General features: G+C 39.5%; 1 protein-coding gene across 1 annotated transcript in view; it reads right to left on the bottom strand.

Annotated features, from left to right (window-relative positions):
* Window positions 1-23760, bottom strand: part of LOC127905761 (uncharacterized) — a 44873-nt gene that overhangs the window by 1339 nt on the left and 19774 nt on the right. The gene's annotated exons all lie outside the window — the stretch shown is intronic.

Here is a 23760-nt window from a genome sequence, read left to right as displayed (position 1 = left end):
ACGAAGCAAATAACGCAACAACGAAAAAGATCGCCAGCCGACGCCGCGCGGATTTTTATGACGTGCGACAATGGCCATAGCTTTCGATCCGACCGTTGGATCGCGTTCAAATTTTTGCACGACTTTCCAGAGACTGTTTTCCTTGGGGTTGCTATGGAATCGCAATTCAGTGACGAGGAGTCTCGTCGGCTAGACTTGAGTAACAGGTCAAAATGGCCATAACTTTCGATCAGACCATTGGATCATGCTCAAATTTTTACACGAGTTTCCTGAAGCCGTTTTCCTTGGTGTTGATATGGAATCCCAACTCGGTGACGAGGAGGTCTGGTCAGCCAGACTTGACTAACGGGTCAAAATGGCCATAATTTTCGATCCAACAGTTGGATCGCGCTCAAATTTTTGCACGAGTTTTAGATGGACGTTTTCATTGGGGTTTCTATGGAATCGCTACTCGGTGATGAGAAGGTCTGGCCAACCAGACTTTAGTAACGGGTCAAAATGGCCATAATTTTCGATCAAATCATTGGATCGCGCTTAAAGTTTTGCTCGAGTTTCCTGAAGCCGTTTTCCTTGGAGTTGATATGGAATCCCAACTTGGTGACGAGGAGGTCTGGTCAGCCAGATTTGAATAACGCGTCAAAATGGCCATAACTTTCGATCCGATCGTTGGATCGTGTTCAAATTTTTGCACGAGTTCTTGAGGCCGTTTTCCTTAGGGTGCTATGGAATCGCTTCTCAGTGACGAGGAGGTCTGGTCAGTCAGACTTGAGTAACGGGTCAAAATGGCTATAATTTTCGATTCAATAGTTGGATCGCGCTCAAAGTTTTGCACGAGTTTCCGGGGACATTTTCATTGCGGTTTCTATGTAATCGCTACTCGGTGACGAGGAGGTCTGGCCAGCCAGACTTGAGTAACGGGTCAAAATAGCCATAACTTTCGATCAGACCATTCAATCGCGCTTAAAGTTTTGCACAAGTTTTCTGAAACCATTTTCTTTAGGGTTGATATGGAATCCCAACTCGGTGACAAGGAGGTCTGGTCAGCCAGAATTGATTAACGTGTCAAAATGGCAACAACTTTCGATCAAACCCTTGGATCGCGCTCAAATTTTTGCATGACTTTCCGGAGGTTGTTTTCCTTGGGGTTGCTATGGAATCGAAACTCGGTGACGATGAGGTCTCTTCGGCTAGACTTGAGTAACGGGTCAAAATGACCATAACTTTCGATCCAACCATTGGATCGCGTTCAAATGTTTGCACGAGTTTCCAAGGGAAGTTTTCATTGGGGTTTCTATGTAATCGCTACTCGGTGACGTGGAGGTCTGGTCGGCCAGACTTGAGTAACGGGTCAAAATGGCCATAACTTTCGATCAGACCATTGGATCGCGCTTAAAGTTTTACACGAGTTTCCTGAAGCTGTTTTCCTTGGGGTTGATATGGAATCTCAACTCGGTGACGTGGAGGTCTTGTCGGCCAGACTTCAGTAACGGGTCAAAAAGGCCATAACTATTGATCCCACCATTGGATCGCTTTTGAATTTTTGCACGAGTTTTCAGAGGCTGTTTTCCTTGGGAATGATATGGAATCGAAACTCGGTGACGATGAGGTCTATTCGGCTAGACTTGAGTAACGGGTCAAAACGGCCATAACTTTCGATCCAACCGTTGGATCGCGCTCAAATGTTTGCACGAGTTTCCGAGGGCCGTTTTCATTGGGGTTGCTATGGAATCACAACTCGGTGAGGAGGAGGTCTGGCCGGCAAGACTTTAGTAACGTGTCAAAATGGCAATAACTTAAGATCCAACCCTTGGATCGCTGTCAAATTTTTGCACGAGTTTCCGGAGGACATTTTCATTGGGGTTTCTACGTAATAGCTACTAGGTGACGAGGAGGTCTGGCCAGCTAGACTTGAGTAACGGGTCAAAATGGCCATAACTTTCGATCAGACCATTAGATCGGGCTTAAAGTTTCGCACGAGTTTCCTGAAGCCGTTTTCCTTGGGGTTGATATGGAATCCCAACTCGGTGACGTGGAGGTCTTGTCGGCTAGACTTTCGTAACGGGTCAAAATGGTCATAGTTTTTGTTCAGACCATTAGATCGCGCTTAAAGTTTTGCACGAGTTTCCTGAAGCCATTTTCCTTGGGGTTCATATGGAATCCCAACTCGGTGAAGTGGAGGTCTTGTCGGCCAGACTTCAGTAACGGGTCAAAAAATTTTGATCCCACCATTGGATCGCGCTAGAATTTTTGCACGAGTTTTTGGAGGCCGTTTTCCTTGGGATTGATATGGAATCCCAACTCTATGACGAGGAAGTCTGGTCAGCCAGACTTGAGTAACGGGTCAAAATTACAAAAAATTTCGATCCAATCGTTGGATCGCGCTCAAATTTTTGCACGACTTTCTGGAGGCTGTATTCCTTAGGGCTGCTATGGAACGCAACTCGGTGACGAGGAGATCTCGTCGGCTAGACTTGAGTAACGTTTCAAAATGGCCATAACGTTCGATCAAATCGTTGGATCGCGCTGAAATTTTTGCACGACTTTGCGGAGGTTGTTTTCATTGGGGTTATTATGGAATCACAACTCAGTGACAAGAAGGTCTTGTCGGCCAGACTTGAGTAACAGGTCAAATGGCCATAACGTTTTATCCCACCATTGGATCGCGCTTGAATTTTTGCTTAATTTTCTGGAGGCTGTTTTCCTTGGGGTTGCTATGGAATCGCAACTCGGTTACGAGGAGGTCTCGTCGGCTAGACTTGACTAACGGGTCAAAATGGCCATAACTTTCGATCCCACCGTTGGATCGCGCTCTAATTTTTGCATAAGTTTCCACAGGATGTTTTCATTGGGGTTCCTATGGAATCGCTACTCGGTGACAAGGAGGTCTGGCCTGCCAGACTTGAGTAACGGGTCAACATGGCCATAACTTTTGATCCCACAGTTGGATTGCGCTAGAATGTTTGCACGAGTTTTTAGAGGCCGTTTTCCTTGGGATTGATATGGAATCCCAACTCGATGACGAGGAGGTCTGGTAAGCCAGACTTGATTAACGGGTCAAAATTGCATAAATATTCGATCCAATCGTTGGATCGCGCTCAAATTGTTGCACGATTTGCTTGAGGCTGTTTTCCATAGGGTTGCTATGGAATCGCAACTAGGTTCCGAGGAGGTCTCGTCGGCTAGACTTGAGTAACGGGTCAAAATGGCCATAACTTTCGATCCCACCGTTGGATCGCGCTCTAAGTTTTGCACGAGTTTCCAGAGGACGTTTTCATTGGGGTTTCTGAGTAATCGCTACTCTGTGACGAGGAGGTCTAGTCAGCCAGACTTGAGTAACGGGTCAAAATTACAAAAAATTTCCATCCAACCGTTGGATCGCGCTCACATTTTTGCACGACTTTCCGGAGGCTGTATTCCTTAGGGCTGCTATGGAACGCAACTCGGTGACGAGGAGATCTCGTCGGCTAGACTTGAGTAACGGGTCAAAATGGCCATAACTTTCGATCCCACCGTTGGATCGCGCTCTAATTTTTGCACGAGTTTCCGGAGGCCGTTTTTATTGGGGTTATTATGGAATCGCAACTCATTGACCAGAAGATCTTGTCTGCCACACTTGAGTAACAGGTCAAAATGGCCATAACATTCGATCCAACCGTTGGATCGCGCTCAAATGTTTGCTCGAGTTTCCAGAGGACGTTTTCATTGGGGTTTCTGTGTAATCGCTACTCTGTGACGAGGAGGTCTAGTCAGCCAGACTTGAGTAACAGGTCAAAATTGCATAAATTTTCGACCCAATCGTTGGATCGCGCTCAAATTGTTGCACGATTTGCTGGAGGCTGTTTTCCTTAGGGTTGCTATGGAATCGCAACTAGGTTATGAGGAGGTCTCGTCGGCTAGACTTGACTAACGGGTCAAAATGGCCATAACTTTCGATCCCACCGTTGGATTGCGCTCTAATTTTTGCATAAGTTTCCGCAGGATGTTTTCATTGGGGTTCCTATGTTATCGCTACTCGGTGACAAGGAGGTCTGGCCTGCCAGACTTGAGTAACAGATCAACATGGCCATAACTTTTGATCCCACAGTTGGATTACGCTAGAATGTTTGCACGAGTTTTTAGAGGCCGTTTTCCTTGGGATTGATATGGAATCCCAACTCGGTGACGAGGAGGTCTGGTAAGCCAGACTTGATTAACGGTTCAAAATTGCATAAATATTCGATCCAATCGTTGGATCGCGCTCAAATTGTGCACGATTTGCTCGAGGCTGTTTTCCATAGGGTTGCTATGGAATCGCAACTAGGTTTCGAGGAGGTCTCGTCGGCTAGAATTGAGTAACGGGTCAAAATGGCCATAACTTTCGATCCCACCGTTGGATCGCGCTCTAATTTTTGCACGAGTTTCCGGAGGCCGTTTTTATTGGGGTTATTATGGAATCGCAACTCAGTGACCAGAAGGTCTTGTCGGCCACACTTGAGTAACGGGTCAAAATGGCCATAACATTTGATCCAACCGTTGGATCGCGCTCAAATGTTTGCTCGAGTTTCCAGAGGACGTTTTCATTGGGGTTTTTGTGTAATCGCTACTCTGTGACGAGGAGGTCTAGTCAGCCAGACTTGAGTAACAGGTCAAAATTTCATAAATTTTCGACCCAATCATTGGATCGCGCTCAAATTGTTGCACGATTTGCTGGAGGCTGTTTTCCTTAGGGTTGCTATGGAATCGCAACTAGGTTACGAGGAGGTCTCGTCGGCTAGACTTGACTAACGGGTCAAAATGGCCATAACTTTCGATCCCACCGTTGGATCGCGCTCTAATTTTTGCATAAGTTTCCGCAGGATGTTTTCATTGGGGTTCCTATGTTATCGCTACTCGGTGACAAGGAGGTCTGGCCTGCCAGACTTGAGTAACGGGTCAACATGGCCATAACTTTTGATCCCACAGTTGGATTGCGCTAGAATGTTTGCACGAGTTTTTAGAGGCCGTTTTCCTTGGGATTGATATGGAATCCCAACTCGGTGACGAGGAGGTCTGGTAAGCCAGACTTGATTAACGGGTCAAAATTGCATAAATATTCGATCCAATCGTTGGATCACGCTCAAATTGTTGCACGATTTGCTCGAGGATGTTTTCCATAGGGTTGCTATGGAATCGCAACTAGGTTCCGAGGAGGTCTCGTCGGCTAGACTTGAGTAACGGGTCAAAATGGCCATAACTTTCGATCCCACCGTTGGATCGCGCTCTAATTTTTGCACGAGTTTCCGGAGGCCGTTTTTATTGGGGTTATTATGGAATCGCAACTCAGTGACCAGAAGGTCTTGTCGGCCACACTTGAGTAACGGGTCAAAATGGCCATAACATTCGATCCAACCGTTGGATCGCGCTCAAATTGTTGCACGATTTACTGGAGGCCGTTTTCCTTAGGGTTGCTATGGAATCGCAACTAGGTTACGAGGAGGTCTCGTCGGCTAGACTTGAGTAACGGGTCAAAATGGCTATAACTTTCGATCCTACCGTTGGATTGCGCTCAAATATTTGCACGAGTTTCCAGAGGATGTTTTCAATGGGGTTTCTATGTAATTGCTACTGGGTGACGAGGAGGTCTGGCCAGCCAGACTTTAGTAATGGGTCAAAATGGCCACAATTTTCGATCAGACCATTGGATCGCACTTCAAGTTTTGCCAAGTTTCCTGAAGCCGTTTTCCTTGGGGTTAATATGGAATCCCAACTCGGTGACGTGGAGGTCGTGTCGGCCAGACTTCAGTAACGGGTCAAAATGGCCATAAGTTTTGATCCCACCATTGGATCGCGCTTGAATTTTTGCACGTGTTTTTGGAGGCTGTTTCCTTGGGATTGATATGGAATCGCAACTCGGTGACGAGGAGGTCTCGTCGGCTAGACTTGAGTAACGGGTCAAAATGGCCATAACTTTCGATCCAACCGTTGGATCGCGCTCAAAATTTTGCACGAGTTTTCGCAGGATGTTTTCATTCGGGTTCCTATGGAATCGCAACTCCGTGACAAGGAGGTCTTGTCTGCTAGACTTGAGTAACGAGTCAAAATGGCCATATCTTTTGATCCCACCGTTGGATCGCTCTCGAATTTTTGCACGAGTTTTCAGAGGCCGTTTTCCTTGTGATTGACATGGAATCGCAAATCGGTGACGAGGAGGTCTGGTCAGCCAGACTTGAGTAACGGGTCAAAATGGCCATAACTTCTGATCCAACCATTGGATCGCGCTCAAAGTTTTGCACGAGTTTTCAAGGAACGTTTTTATTAGGGTTTCTGTGTAATGCTAGTCGGTGACGTGGAGGTCTGCCCAGCCAGACTTGAGTAATTGGTCAAAATGGCCATAACTTTTGATCAGACCGTTGGATCGCGCTTTAATTTTTGTACGAGTTTCCTGAAGCTGTTTTCCTTGGGGTTAATATGGAATCCCAACTTGGTGACGTGGAGGTATTGTCGGCCAGACATCAGAAACGGGTCAAAAAAATTTTATCCCACCATTGGATCGCGCTAGAATTTTTGCACGAGTTTTTGGAGGCCGTTTTCCTTGGGATTGATATGGAATCCCAACTCCATGACGAGGAAGTCTGGTCAGCTAGACTTGAGTAACGGGTCAAAATTACAAAAATTTTCGATCCAATCATTGGATCGCGCTCAAATTTTTGCACGACTTTCCGGAGGCTGTATTCCTTAGGGCTGCTATGGAACACAACTCGGTGACGAGGAGATCTCGTCGGCTAGACTTGAGTAACGTGTCAAAATGGCCATAACGTTCGATCAAATCATTGGATCGCGCTGAAATTTTTGCACGACTTTACGGAGGGTGTTTTCATTGGGGTTATTATGGAATCACAACTCAGTGACAAGAAGGTCTTGTCGGCCAGACTTGAGTAATAGGTCAAAATGGCCATAACGTTTTATCCAACCATTGGATCGCGCTCAAATTTTTGCACGAGTTTTCGGAGGCCGTTTTCCTTGGGATTGATATGGAATCCCAACTCCATGACGAGGAAGTCTGGTCAGCCAGACTTGAGTAAGGGGTCAAAATTGCAAAAATTTTCAATCCAATCGTTGGATCGCACTCAAAGTTTTGCTCAATTTTCTGGAGGCTGTTTTCCTTGGGGTTGCTATGGAATCGCAACTCGGTTACGAGGAGGTCTCATCGGCTAGACTTGAGTAACGGGTCAAAATGGCCATAACTTTCGATCCCACCGTTGGATCGCGCTTAAATTTTTAGGAGTTTCCCATACAACTTAGAATCTCGCAAAGTTTTAAACACAACTCTAAGATGCTTCATATGATCATCAAAGGTCTTGCTATATACTACGATATCGTCAAAATATACTACAACAAACAGCCCAATATACTTCCTCAAAACATGATTCATAAGCCTCATAAATGTACTAGGCGCATTAGATAACCCAAACGGCATTACCATCCATTCATATAACCCCTGTTTAGTTTTAAATGTTGTTTTCCATTCATCTCCCTCTTTCATTCTAATTTGGTGATAACCACTCATCAAATCGACTTTAGAAAACAATGCAGCACCATGCAACTCATCAAGCAAATCATCAAGTCTGGGTATAGGAAATCAATACTTAACTGTTATTTTGTTGATAGCGCGGTTGTCCATACACATCCTCATGGTACCATCTTTCTTCGGTACAAGCAAAGTAGGTACGGAACATGGACTAAGTGATTCTCGCACATAGCCCTTCTCTAAGAGCTCACCAACCTGCCTTTGAATCTCTTTTGCTTCCTCTGGATAACATCTGTATGCTGGTCTATTAGGAAGTGAAGCTCCCGGCACCAAATCAATTTGATGCTCAATTCCACGAATAGGTGGTAACCCTTTAGGTAATTCATCTAGAAACACATCTTTAAATTCTTCAAACAATTCCTTAATCTGTCTTGGTAAGTCCAATCCTTCTACTTGTAGTAATTGCTTTGCCCAGATCATGAAAACAGCCCCTGCCGAAGCTAATGCTTGTTTGATGTCTCGTTTTTGGCTAACAACAGCCCCTTACATGATTTAACCTCCTTATGTTGGCTTTGTAACTGATCCTCTCTAACCTGTTGAGAACTCAATGGTAACAAGTTCACCTTCTTTCCATTCAGCATAAAAGAATAAGTGTTCTTTCGTCCATTGTAGGCCACATCCTTATCAAACTGCCATGGACGACCCAGCAACAAATGGCTAGCTGACATCGGCGCAACGTCACACAAAACCTCGTCATGATAGGTTTTAATGGAAAAAGGTACACGGACTTGCTTTGTCACCCAAATCTCCCCATTTTCATTCAGTCATCGCAAACTATACGGCCTGGGATGTGGAATGGTTGTTAAACCCAATTTCTCCACCAAGGTAGTTGACGCAACATTAGTGCAACTTCCATTATCAATGATCATCCCACACACCTTATCTCGAATCTGACATCGAGTATGAAAGATGTTCTCGCGTTGCTCATCACTAATGTCAATTTGTGCATTCAGAACCCGTTGCACAACCAACAAATCTCCAGCCATAATTAAGTTTATCAACCTTAATTCCAGGAAGCCTTTCTTCTATTTTTTGCTCTTGCCTTAGATCGCAACTGATGCTCTGATACCAGATGATGTGCCGTGAATGATTCAAAAATTAGCAACAATGAATCTGATGAAAATGGATGAAAATTAGCAAGCGAGTATCCGAAATATGAACGAAACTGAAGACTCGAATAAAAACAGAAACAAAAATATGCAAAATGATGAAACAACACCCAAATATGTTGGATATGATGAAAATAAACTGCAAGAAATGAAAACAATAGAAAGAAAGCAATTTCCAAAGTTGACACAAAACAAACTTGTTTACGACGAGTTAAGCCCGAATCTGGAACCTAAAGTAAATGATGTCAAATTGAGTTAAAATTTCAGATATAGTGCGATATCAACCCAAATAGATAGAATATAAAGTTTGAGCAATTTACAACAAGGTTTGATATACTGACGCAAAAACGTTATGAATAAGACCTGATTAGACCCGAATTTGAAAACCAAAGCAAACGATATCCAATTAACCCCAAATTTTATATGTGGTGCTATTAAGATCCCAGTAATTATAGTATAAAATGTTAGCTAATTCCGAGTTGATTTGATCTAATTTTCTCTTGTTTAGTTTTCTGCGGCAGAATCCAATAAACGTCGTTTTGAACAATTTTTTTTTTGCTTTTCTCTTCTCTTTTTTTGTTTTGTTTTTTATGCTACTAATATATTTTGAACAATAACATAATGAAATAACAATTTTTTTTTTATATGCCGCAAATTCAAGGAGAAGAAGAAATTGGATACTAAGGAATTTTTGCGGAATCAACAAGAAACGAAAATTTCTGAAGGATATAACCTGATTAATGGAGCCAAGCTCTGATACCAAATGATGCGAACCTCGTGATCACACAACCCACACTCAATGACATCGATTCCCGGAAAGCCAAGTAAATCAGGTTTGATAGGAGTGTAACACAAAGATAACTTGCACCTAGACAGCAGCACTATTGAAAACGGAAAACCCCCACCCAACGAATATTGATTCGCGAACGAGAAGTATAAGGATGACGTCATGAAGACAGTTGTTCTTCGATAAGTTGTTTTTCAGTTCTTTAGAGAACCATGGAAGGGAGATTATCTCACCAACACACACACACACAAAGTGCGGCAAAGAAGAGGTTTTTATTAATCTGAATTGTCTAACCTTACATGTCTGGTTATGTCCTTATTTATAGTGACTCCAAACTAAAAATAAGCCCTAATGGACCCCTTATGTGAACTTATACGATGCCCACTTACAATTAAACCCAAATAATATAAATAAACCCTAAACTAAGAAGAAAATAATAGTAACAATAATAAATACGAATTTAATATCCTAAATATGATAGGATCAGATGTTTTGCCCTTTAGAAGTCCCATATAAGCTAGGAGAATCAAATCTGAAGGTAGAATTAATTCTAAAATCTTCTTTCCTTTTTGTTGCTAGGATGAATATGGAATCCTTGTAAGAAAAGGATTCTGAAACATTTACGAATCCTTGCCACACATGGAAACTATGTTGCAGACCATTAAAGATCTTTGAAGAATTAGGAGATTCCCAAAATAAGCTGCCACATCCTTTTAGGAAAAGAATCCTAGCCAAATAGGAGGTCCACAAGTCAAAAGGAAGTAAATAACAAAATTCGTACAACCTCTGTTGACCTGTATTGCGATGCCTTCCCGAACTCCGATTGATCTGAAAGTTTAACCCAAGGTAGAACAACATGAAAGGAGACTCCATGTAAACTTTTAGCCCGATCCAACAGTCGGATTGAGAATTATGACTATTTCCATAAAACTGGATAGTTGCACATTTTACATCAAAATCCAAATTTGACCTTGCATGGATCGTATCACGAGAGGTGTGAGCGTGTGAGGATATTAAGAGTGTTTGAGCGAAACACGAGCAGTGTGAGGATTTGTTTTACCACTAACCAATTCTTGCAGGTACTATCATGTCAGATCAAAACAACACACCACCCCCTCCCATGTAGAACTTAAATTGGTGTCTTTACGTGTGGGTTGCGTGACCACGTGATCATGAGGTTCGATTCATTTGGTATCTGAACTCTGCTCCATTGATCAGGTTATTTCCTTCTAAAATTTTCGTTTCTTGTTGTTTCCGTAAATTTCCTTGGTGTCCAATTTCTTCTTCTCCTTGATTTTGCAACTTATCAAAAAACAAAAAAAAAATAGTTATTCATTTGGTTACTATCCAAAATATATCAGTAGCATAAAGAAAAAAGAAAACAAAAGGAAAAAAAAATCTTTCAAAGAGACGTTTATTGGTTTCTGCCGCAGAAAACTAAACAAGAGAAAATTGGACCAAATCAAATCGGAATTAGCTCAAATTTTATACTCTTATTACTGGGGTCCTAATCACATCACATATTAAGTTTGGGGTCAATTTCATATCGTTTGCTTTGGGTTTCAATTTCGGGTCTTATTAGGTTTGATTCATAACGTTTTTGCGTCAGTATATCAAACCTTCTCATAAATTTCTCAAACTTTATATTCTGTCTATTTGGGTTGATATCGCACTATATCTTAAATTGTAGCTCAATTGGACCTTATTTACTTTAGGTTCCAGATTCCGACTTAACTCGTCGTAAACGAGTCTGTTTTGCTTCAACTTTGAAAATTCGGTTTCTTTCTGTTGTTTTCGATTCCTGCAGTTTATTTTCATCTTATCCAACATATTTGGGTGTTGTTTCATCATTTTGCATATTTTTTGTTTATGTTTTTATTCGAGTTTTCAGTTTCGTTCATATTTTGGATAGACTCGCTTGCTACTTGCGAGACTATGATCGCAGTTTTGTTTTGCTTGTTTTTTGGTTTTTATTGCTTCTTGAGTCATATATATATATTTAGATTGCGCTGGACGAAACAAAGACACGAAATAAAACAGAAGTGGATATTAGCGAAAACAGAAAGATTTGGACAAAACTAAACAGGAAGGACCATGTTTTGAAAATTGATGCAAATATAACCCGCTACGCAATTTTTACATAACAGAATTGAAACCCAGACCAAACGATCTCGAAATGACCTAAAATTCAATATTTAGTATTATAATACTAAACAAACAACAAAAATCAATTTATAGGTCGTTCTCTTATGTCTAGGTACCCAAACCCTTTGTATGATCAGTTTACGGCAGCATTGAACCTCCAATTAAAACCTCCAGAAGCCGATATCAAAATAAGCCTAAATTTAATATATGGTGCGATCTCATCCCCAATACACTATAAGTTTCAATTGATTCTAAGGTGGTAGTTCACTAAGAATAGTATTTCTGCGGCAAAATTGAACCTCGAATTAAAACCTCAAGCAAACAATATTAGAATAAGCCCAAATTTGACATATGATGTGATCTCACCCCCAATAGATGGAATTTGAAGTTTCAATTGATTCCGAGGTGGTTTGCTTATAATTCACTAAGAGTTGTATTTCTGCGGTAAAAATTGAATGATCCTTCAAATTTCAACTAATCCCTCTCTCTCTCTTTTCTTTTTTTTTCTTTTTAATATACTGATATGATTAGAGACAGTTACAAGATGAAATATAACCTTTTTTTTTTCTTAGATGACGCAGACACAAAGAACAAAAGGAGAGGTGCTATGGCAAAGGAAAAGGCAGATTCAAAAGGAGAGGTGGTATCAAAGGGAGAGAAACAAAGAGATTAGTGTTCTAAAAAAAGAATCCAAATACATGAATTAATATTTGTTGGGTGGGGGTTTTCCATTTCCAATAGTGCTTGTGCCTAGGTACAAGTTATCTTTGTGTCACACTCCTATCAAACCTGATTTAATTGGCTTTTTTAGGAATTGGTGTCTTTACATGTGGGTTGCGTGACCACGTGATCACGAGGTTCGCATCACATCTCCTCATGGTTGTAGCTTTGATTTCTATGGGCCGGAGATCTCTCCTTGCGTTTATGCACCCAAACCCAATCGCCGAGCTGAAAGACAACATGTTTGCGGATTGGAACTTAACATCTCTATTAGAAACAATGCTCTTAGGGACCCCATGAAGCCGTTCTATCTCTCTAAAGAACAAATCAGCAATGTTAGTTGCATCATCAGCCCATTTAGAAATCTAGCCATAGTAGCTTCCCGATCCTCACTCACATTGGCCCGAATCATGGCGATCTCCATCTCCTTGAAATACTCATCCACGGACCTAGAACCCTGATTCAAACCCTACATTTCATATACAAATCTCTATAATAGTGGTTAGGCACAAATCGCCTTCTCATCAACACTTTCATCTCCTCCCATAATGCTACCAGCCTCTCTCCACTCCTCCTTCTACTAATCACATTCTGACCCCACCAAATCAATGCATAATCCATAAATTCGATGACTACCAATTTCACTTTCTTCGCCTCTGAATAGTTATGGCAATCAAAAATCCAATCCACCTTTTTCTCCAACTCCAAATATGCCTCGAGATCTTTTTACCTTGAAAAGAAGGTATTTTTAGTTTGATAGCATCCAAATCACCATCTAAATCAGCATGTTCCCCAACACTACGGAAATTTTCCCTTTGGCCGAATTGGCCCCTAGTTCTATTCCCATAATCCCTTTGGTTTCTAGGCTGCCAAAAACCTTCCCGATGGCCTATGGCCTCATCCTCAAAACCACCATCACCAATATCATCAACGGCCTTCTTAAAATCCTCATAATCAGCCCACCTTGGCCTTTCAGACCTGTTGCCACTGTTTCCCATCACAAAATTCATCCTTTCCATCATCTGTGTCATGGCTTGCATTTGGAACGTAAGTTCTCCATCGGGATGGGTTAACTTTTCAAGAACTATTTAAACTCGTGTAAGCCAAAATTTCGGCAGCTTTGATGATAATTACTTCTGAATTTTTTAGTTTTAACGTGTGAGAGTGATTCTTGCATTCTTCAGTTCTTGAACAAACTGAATCTAACTTATCGAAGATTAACTGGCTTCGTGGCGTCATTCTACTCAATCCAATAGTGTTGGTGCCTTGGGATAGGTTTTCATTGTGTCGCACTCCTATCAGACCTATTTTGGCTTTCCGGGATCAGATCTCAATCTTGATTGCGGGTTGCGTGACCACGTGATCACAAGGTTCGCATCACCACACGCAAAGACACCAATTCCAAGAAAGCCAAGTAAATCAGGTTTGATAGGAGTGTGACACAAAGATTGGAAACGGAGACCCCCATCCAGCGAATATTGATTCGCGAACGAGAAGTGTAAGGATGAAGCCACGAAGACAGTTGTTCTTTGATAAGTCGTTTTCAGTCCTTTTGAGAACCAAGGAAGGGAGACTATCCCACCAACACACAATAATTGCAGCAAAGAAGTTTATTGATCTGAAAATTGCGTAACCTTACATGTTTGGTTATGCCTTTATTTATATTGACTCTAGACTTAAAGAAACCTTTATGGACCCCCCTAGATGGACTTATATGAAGCCCACTCACAATTGACTCAAATAAGTAATAATAACCCCAAAAACTAAGAAGAAAATAATAAAAATAATAAAATCCGAAAATTACCGTCCTAAATATGCTAGAATCAGATTTGTCACCCTTAAGAAGCCCTAAATAAACTAGGAAAAATCTGATTTGGAAAATTTGTGTTGCTGCCCACCTTTGATGTCCTTGATTAGCTTGGAGTTCTTTGTTTAACTTGGACAAATAAGAAAACAAATTTCCTCCTTTGTTGCTGATTGAATTACTTTTCCTTCCTAAGTTCTCGTTCCTTTTCTTTGTGGCGTCATCCTTATACTTCTCGTTCGCGAATCAATATTCGTTGGGTGGGGGTATCCGTTTCCAATAGTGCTGGTGCGTAGGTACAAGTTATCTTTGTATCACACTCCTATCAAACTTGATTTACTTGGCTTTCCGAGAATTGGTGCCTTTGCGTGTGGGTTGTGTGACCATGTGATCACGAGGTTCGCATCAGATTCACTTTGGCTAAAGCTTTTGGAATGACACGCAAAATTTGAGTGCCTCCTAATAATGTAGTTGACACAAGGTTGCCTCCCCCATACACTAAATGAATCTTTCTCTCTGCTACTACTCGACCAAGATGATTTGCTAATTCTAAAAACTCCTTTTCTTTCCTAGGACTAGATCCACAAAAACACAAATATTTTTTATTTTATGAGCTGAGGATCCTGTCATTTCTAGACTCTTTTATGCTTGTGGAATGTATGGGTTGAGTAGAAATGAAGGGAAGGAGGAGAAGGTTTTATAGATGAGAAATTGAAAATGCAATCATTTCACCTATATATAGGCCAGTTGGAGTCTCTCTCTCCCTTGTTTTTGGTTTTTTTTTAACATGTGTATGTATAAGTAGTTGTGATTGTGGCTCACATCTTCCCTTGGTTTTACGTCCAAGAACAGCTTTAGATAATTGTGACTGTGGCTCTGATACCAAATGATGCGAACCTCATGACCACGTGATCACGAGGTTCCCATCATTTGGTATCAGAGCGTGGCTCCATTAATCGGGTTATATCCTTCTGAAATTTTCGTTTGTTGTTTCCGCAAAAATTCCTTAGTGTTCAATTTCTTCTTCTCCTTGATTTTGCAGCATATCAAGAAAAAAAATAAAAAAAATTTGTGATTTCATTCTATTACTATCCAAAATATATCAATAGCATAAAAAAAAAACAAATCGTTCAAAAAGACGTTTATTGGTTTCTGCTGCAGAAAACTAAATAAGGGACAATTGGATCAAATCAACTTGGAATTAGCTCAAATTTGAGACTCTGATTACTGGGGTCCAAAACGCACAACATATTAATTTTAGGGTCAATTGGATATCGTTTGCTTTGGTTTTCAATTTCAGGTCTAATCAGGTCTCATTCATAAAGTTTTTGCGTTGGTATATCAAACCTTATCGTAAATTACTCAAATTATATATTCTGTCTATTTGGGTTGAAATCGCACAATAACTGATATTTTAGCTCATTTGGATGTCATTTACTTTAGGTTCCAGATTTGGACTTATCTCACCGTAACGAGTCTGTTTTGCATCAACTTTTGAAATTCGCTTTCTTTCTATTGTTTTCGTTTCTTGCAGTTTATTTTCAACATATCCAACATATTTAGGTGTTTTTTCATCATTTTTCATATTTCGTTTATGTTTTTATTCGAATCTTCGGTTTCGTTCATATTTCGGATAGATTCGCTTGCTACTTACGAGAGTATCATCGCAGTTTTGTTTTGCTTGTTTTCCAGTTTTTATTGCTTCATGAGAAAAAACGCTACAATGATGATATACAAAATAGAACGGCTACTACTTTCATCCAAAGTTGCTGGGGACGATTATTGGCAAGAAAAGAACTCCAAAGGCTTCAAAAAGAGGCTAAGGAATTTTCCATTCAACTTGTTGGTGATTCTAGGATGAATCATCTTGAAGAGAGAGGGAATGATACGATCTAGGCAAGGTCAATTCGGATTTTGACGTAAAATGTGCACCTATCCAGTTTTACGGCAATAGTCATAATTCTCAATCTGACGGTTGGATCGAGCTGAAATTTTACATGGAGTCTCCTGACATGTTTTCCTTTCAGGTCAATCGGGGTTCGGGAAGGCACCAAAATACTGGTCAATAGAGGCTGTACGAATTTTGTTATTTATTTTATTTTGACTTGTGGACTTCCTATTTGGCTAGGATTCTTTTTCTAAAAGGATGTGGCAGCTTATTGATGAGGATCAGCCCAACACCAAGCGTAATCATGCCAACGACCCATTGGAGGTGCCAATTGGGTCAATCACAAGAGCTAGGGCAAAGAAGCTTAAAGGAGCATTGAATGGGCTTGTTCAGAACATATGGAGCAAAATGGACCTAGAGAGGCTTGGGACATTTAAGGAGCATGAAGGACAACCTTTAATTCATCTAGTTCAGGTCCAAGAAGAGCCCAATTCGTGTGGAACAAGGGGTTGATGTGTCCGACCCAATACCAGCCTTGTTAGGCTTGTTATTTTTCTTAATGCTACAAGGATAAAAAGTCAGCAATTTATTCTCCTAATTAAGTAAGGAAGTTGGCCATATCTTATTCCTAAAGAGGGGAGGACTATTTAATGCTTTTCCTAACTTAGGAAGGAAAGTAATTAAATCAGCAACAAAGAAGGAAATTTGTTTTCTTATTTGTCCAAGTTAAACAAGGAAATCCAAGCTAATCAAGGACATCAAGGGGGCAGCAACACAAATTTTCCAAATCAGATTTTTCCTAGTTTATTTAAGACTTCTTAAGGGTGACAAATCTGATTCTAGCATATTTAGCATGATAATTTTCGGATTTTTTATTATTTTTATTATTTTCTTCTTACCTTTTGTGTTATTATTACTTATTTGGGTCAATTATAAGTGGGCTTCATATAAGTCCACCTAAGGGGGGTCCATTAGGGTTTCTTTAAGTCTAGAATCAATATAAATAACGGCATAACCAAACATGTAAGGTTACGCAATTTTCAGATCAATAAACTTCTTTGCTGCACTTATTGTGTGTTGGTGGGATAATCTCCCTTCCATGGTTCTCTAAAGAACTGAAAATGACTTATCGAAGAACAACTATCTTCGTGGCGTCATCCTTATATTTCTTGTTTGCGAATCAATATTCATTGGGTGGTGGTCTCCGTTTCCAATAGTGCTGGTGCTTAGGTACAAGTTATCTTTGTGTCACACTCCTATTAAACCTGATTTACTTGGCTTTCCTGGAATTTGTGTCTTTGTGTGTGGGTTGCATGACCACGTGATCACGAGGTTCGCATCACTTATATTGGGAATCTCCTAGATCTACAAAGATTTTTAATGGACTGCAACATAGTTTCCAAGTGTGGCAAGAATTCATAAATGTTTCAGAATCATTTTCTTACAAGGATTCCTTATTCATCGTAGCTACAACAAGGAAAAAAGATTTCAAAATTAATTCTACCTTCAGATTTGATTCTCATAACTAAAGGGCAACAAATCTGATCCTATCATATTTGGGATATTAAATTCGGATTTATTATTGTTATTATTATTTTCTTCATAGTTTAGGGTTTATTTATATTATTTAGGGTCCATTAGGGTTTATTTTAGTTTGGGGTCACTATAAATAAGGGCATAACCAGACATGTAAGGTTATCCAATTCAGATTAATAAAACTTCATGTTTGCTGCACTTGTTGTGTGTAGGGTGGGATAATCTCCCTTCCTTGGTTCTCTAAAGAACTGAAACAACTTATCAAAGAAGGTTTTATAGATAAGAAATTGAAAATGCAATCATATCACCTATATATAGTGATGAGAACCTCATGATCAAGTGGTCACACAACCCACAATCAAGATTGAGATCTGATCCAGGAAAGCCGAACTAGGTCTGATAGGAGTGTGACACAATGGAAACTTGTCCCAAGGCACTAACACTATTGGAATGAGTATAATGACGCCATGAAGCCAGTTAATCTTTGATAAGTCAAATTCAGTTCGTTCAAGAGCTGAAGAATGCAAGAATCACTCTCACACGTTAAAACTAAAAAAATTCAGAAGTAATCATCATCAAAGGCTCCCGAAATTTCGGTTACATGTGTTTAAATAGTTCTTAAAAGTAACCTAATGGATCTAACCTTGTGGGCCAAACTGACCCACATACAAAACTGACCCAAAAACCCTAAACTAAAAAGCCCATAACCAGATCCAAACAAGCCTTTGATCCTAGCTCAAAACAAAGTTTTAATTAAGCCTAAACATAAAAGAAAATAATAAAAACAACTAATCTGTCATTAAATAGCACCAGCCCTCCTTTCCTTGTGTAGCTAGGATGTGAATAATGAATCCTTATACGAAAAGGATTCTAAAACATTAATGAATCCTTGCCACTTGGAGATTATATTGCAGCTCATTAAAGATCCTTATGGAACTTGAAAATTCCCAAAACAAGCTCCCACATCCTTGTAGTAAAAGAATCCTAGCCAAATAGGGAAGTCCACAAGTCAAAAGGAAGCAAATAATAAAATTCGTACAGCCTTTGTGAACCCGTATTGCGATGACTTACCAAACTCCGATTGACGTGAAATGTTAAACTAAACTGAGAAAACATGTCAGGAGACTCCACATAAAGTTTCAACCTGATCCAACGGTTGGATTGAGAATTATGACTATTGCTGTAAAACTGGACAAGTGCGCATTTTACGTCAGAATTCGAATCTAATTTTTGTTTGTTGCCCGAATCGTATCATATAGGCCAGCTGGAGTCTCTCTCCTTTTTTTTTTTTTAACATGTGTATAGTTGTGATTGTGGCTCACATCTTCCCTTGGTTTTACGTCCAAGAACAGATTAAAATGCCCTCTATGGGTTAGGGATAAACTTCGCATCCAGTTTTCTTAAAAACTGACGAACATAGTCTTTTTTAGTCAGATTCCCAAGATTATGTCGAGCATGTTCTTAGTGAAATTGGGTCCATAAATCATGAATTGAACGATGCACATCACCATAAATTGGGTGCGTCTTAAGAGTCAATAGAAGATTATCTAATGACTCCTTACTCAGGCCATCCTTAATGAATTGTATTATATCTTCACGGTTTACAGATATCATTCATAAAGAACGACATTGTGCATTACAAGTCCATATGGCATATCTGTGACACACTTTCAATCATTTTGCACGGCGTTTCTTTGTAAAAGTGCTTTTACTTATCCCAGGGATGTGTACAAAAGAATTGGAAGACTCAGCTAATAAGTAGACCTTTGCTTCAATTATCCAATGAATATCTTCAGGAATTTCATGGTTCATTAACAACCTCAATCTTTCACACCTAGGACGGTAATGTTTTTAATCGCATTTTGAGGCAAAGCAGTAAAATACTTTTTCAATTTTTTGAAAGTGGTGTCCATTTTTCAAATGAGAAGTGGAGAAGAGATGCAAAGAAAAGAGAAGGAGCAAGGAATTGAACAAATATATAAATAGATATAGATATTAGTTATCATAGGAAACTGAAAGAACCGACTTAAGAGTCACGGAGTACCGTTATTCGCCATTTGACCGGGGTTGGAGAGAGAGTAGTAAAACAAAAGCACAAAAAAAACACAAAAACAATGTGAGAAAAATAAAATAATCAATCTTTATAACATGATCACTCAAACCAGTGGACTCATCTTCACTAGGAAAATTATCAAAGTAAACTTTCAAACGATGTCCATTTATTTTAAAAACATTGTCATTCTTTGGATTCTCAATATCAAAGGCCCCATAAGGATACACATGTTTCACGATAAATGGACCGCTCCATCTTGATCTTAGCTATCCAGGAAATAAGTGGAGTCGAGAATTATAAAGCAAAACTTTTTGACCAATATTAAATTTTTGACAATTTTCACAAGTTTTACAGAATGCATACATGTCCTTGAACATGGTGGGCCAATAGAATCCACATTGTAAGATTTTGCAGTTGTCTTTTTTTGACAAGAAATGTAACATCCCCCATTCCTGGGATAAAACCACAATCTCATGTCAATAGAAAAACAGAGTAGTTAATTTTTTTTATATATATATACATATTCATGGTCTTCGTATTTACATCTACCAGAATTTCGACAGAGTCCCCCCTATACCGGAAGGTCCCAAGTTACCGACATGTAACCTGTTTACACTTCTAACAGTTCGCATCTCATAACTTAATTCCCGACCCAATCATCCTGGGTTTCAATTCCACAATTATACTCACACCTATCAACCATAATATTTATGATATGCATTATATAACAAAAATATCATTATGGATGGATAATTTAAATAAATATAAATACATAGACATGAAATATGGTTATATAAACTACAACGTTAAATTCATCCAATCAAGTTTAAACATTTATTATACAAATTAAGTTATACAACCATTTTCATGTTTACAAAATACAAGGGTATACTCCCTAGGACCTAGACTTCAAAAAAAGAAACATAAGCTAGGATTCTACTCCTGTCGTGCATGCGATGATCCTGAAACAAAATACATATTATTGCAAGGTGAAATATTTCCATAAATATAACAATATGAATATCTAATAATTTCAACAGGGTAACATGCATTCATATTTCATTTACTTCTCCCTTCTAGTTTATTTTTTATTTAAAAATCTCTTCCTTATTCAAACTATTAATAACCGTTCCCTCTGCCACTATCAACCTTCATTCCAGACTTTATAAGATCAACGTGATTACTTTTGCTTATCACATTACCGATACCAATTTCACTGGTATTGTCATCACCACCCCATAGGAGTCGATATAAGGCGATCCCTTTACCCGGAATCCTAACATACACTAAATGTATGCTGGCCATTCCATGGTGATCCCCTTACCCGGGATCCTAACATACACTGAATGTATGTTAGCCAATACGTGGAGATCCCCTTACCCGGGATCCTAACATACACTTAATGTATGTTAGTCCATTCGTGACGATCCCATTACCCGGGATCCTAACATACACTAAATGTATGCTAGACAATACATGGTGATCCCCTTACCCGGGATCCTAACATACACTCAATGTATGCTAGACAATACATGGTGATCCCCTTACCCGGGATCCTAACATACACTCAATGTATGCTAGTTTATGCCTCAAATCACACTTCTAATATTTTCCTTTTTCAGTGATAATTTCATCACTTGGCAATTCACATAACAACTTTTCACATTGAATACACATACATTCAGTAATTTCACATTTCACATCAAAATATATTAAATTATGGAATTTAACTAGGAAGCATAGGTGTGAAACACCTACCTGCAATAGAAGCTCTACTCGTGCTCCCCTGCTGCTGCTGTTGCACCACGTCTGTGGTCCCTCCTGCAAATCACAGGTTTATCTCATAAATTTTCTTACTCAAGGATATGTTTTATAATAACCATATCAACAACAAATAAGTCTTTCTTTCAATCATTTCTTAGTACTTTATGTTTTTCTCATCTCACTCATGATTACTGTCGTTCTTTGTCCAATCCTAGTTATCATTCCTTTCTTTATATTTGGACTTTCACTGTCCAACTGTTACTGCCTCGTTTTTGAACTGTTACTGTCTGACCTCTCCTCAGATTTTTAACTATATCTGGAGTTATAGAACTCCAATTCAAGCGAAATTTGTGGTGTTGGAAAGGTAAGACATGGGGCTACAAGTTCTATGCTTTGGGAAGAACCTAGTTCTTCCTCTAAGGTAGTCAAAATCGTTCATTAACAAACGCTTGGACTGTGCTGTCTAACTGTTACTGTCCATTTTCGAACTGTTACTGTCTGACCTCTTCTCTGATTTTTAACTATATCTTGAGTTATAGAACTCCGATTCAAGCGACATTTGTGGCGTTGGAAAGGCAAGACATGAGGCTACAAGTTCTATGTTTTGGGAAGAACCTAGTTCTTCCTCTAAGGTAGTCAAAATTGCTCATTAACAAACGCTTGGACTGTGCTGTCCAACTGTTACTGTCCATTTTCGAACTGTTACTGTCTGCCTCTCCTCAGATTTTTAACTATATATGGAGTTATAGAACTCCGATTTAAGCGAAATTTGTGGTGTTGGAAAGGTAAGACATGGGGCTACAAGTTCTATGCTTTGGAAAGAACCTAGTTCTGCCTCTAAGGTGGTCAAAATCGCTCATTAACAAACGCTTGGACTGTTACTGTCCAACTGTTACTGCCCATTTTTGAACTGTTACTGTCTGACCTCTCCTCAGATGTTTAACTATATCTGGAGTTATAGAACTCCGATTCAAGCGAAATTTATGGAGTTGGAAAGGCAAGACATGAGGCTACAAGTTCTATGTTTTGGGAAGAACCTAGTTCTGCCTCTAATGTAGTCAAAATCGCTCATTAACAAACGCTTGGACTGTTACTGTCCAACTGTTACTGTCCATTTTTGAACTGTTATTGTCTGACCTCTCCACAGATGTTTAACTATATCTGGAGTTATAGAACTCCGATTCAAGCGAAATTTATGGAGTTGGAAAGGCAAGACATGAGGCTACAAGTTCTATGTTTTGGGAAGAACCTAGTTCTGCCTCTAAGGTAGTCAAAATCGCTCATTAACAAACGCTTGGACTGTTACTGTCCAACTGTTACTGTCCATTTTTGAACTGTTACTGTCTGACCTCTCCTCAGATGTTTAACTATATCTGGAGTTATAGAACTCCAATTTAAGTGAAATTTGTGGCGTTGGAAAGGTAAGACATGAGGCTACAAGTTCTATGATTTGGGAAGAACCTATTTCTGCCTCTAAGGTAGTCAAAATCGCTCATTAACAAACACTTGGACTGTTACTGTCCAACTGTTACTGTCCATTTTTGAATTGTTACTGTCCATTTTTGAACTGTTACTGTCTGACCTCTCCTCGGATTTTTAACTATATCTGGAGTTATAGAACTCCGATTCAAGCGAAATTTATGGCATTGGAAAGGTAAGACATGAGGCTACAAGTTCTATGTTTTGGGAAGAACCCAGTTCTTCCTCTAAGGCAGTCAAAATCACTCATTAATAAACATCCAAAACTACAATTTCTATGAAGGAACTTGATCCTAATTCCTTCATTCTCCTACCCAAAATCTCTTTGAAGGTCAAGAGACGAAACTATCCAGATTCATCAACCTTTCCATTTACACACAACACATGAAGTTCTTTACTTTAACAACTCTTACTTTTTCCTCAATTCAAGTCTAAGAACTCAATATATAAATTAACATCCAGGCATCAATTCATAATCGACTTGAATTGACTCATAAGACCAGGTTTAGAATATCTTACCTGATGCGAATCAAGGCTTCGAACCCTCCTTTTCTTTCTAATGACAGCCGACCCTCCCCTCTTCTCTTCTTATTCAATTTTTTTCTTGTTAATCCCTTTCCCACCAGGGTTTATTTTACCTATAACCCTCAATCTGGGATGGGTTCTTGAAATTTTGGTGTTTCTCTCTTAATTTCTAAAAATAGATATAAAAACTCCCTCTTTTCTTTCTTTACGTAGCTGCAGATCTGTTTTTGGTGAGAATAGGAGTATTTATGCTCTATAATTATTCTTATTTGCATTTAGGTCCCATTTTCTTTAAGTGTATTGGTTCTTACCCCCACTTCTTTTTAGTTTAGTTTATTTTCTTTAATTTAATCCAGCCTTGGTTTTTTCTCGGGATTTACAATCTCCCCTCCTAATAAAAATTT

This window comes from Populus trichocarpa, chromosome 9, assembly GCF_000002775.5.
Source record: "Populus trichocarpa isolate Nisqually-1 chromosome 9, P.trichocarpa_v4.1, whole genome shotgun sequence".
Taxonomy (NCBI): Eukaryota; Viridiplantae; Streptophyta; class Magnoliopsida; order Malpighiales; family Salicaceae; genus Populus; species Populus trichocarpa.
The sequence above is the reverse complement of the archived record's forward strand: the minus strand, read 5'-3'. Positions and strand labels throughout refer to the sequence as shown.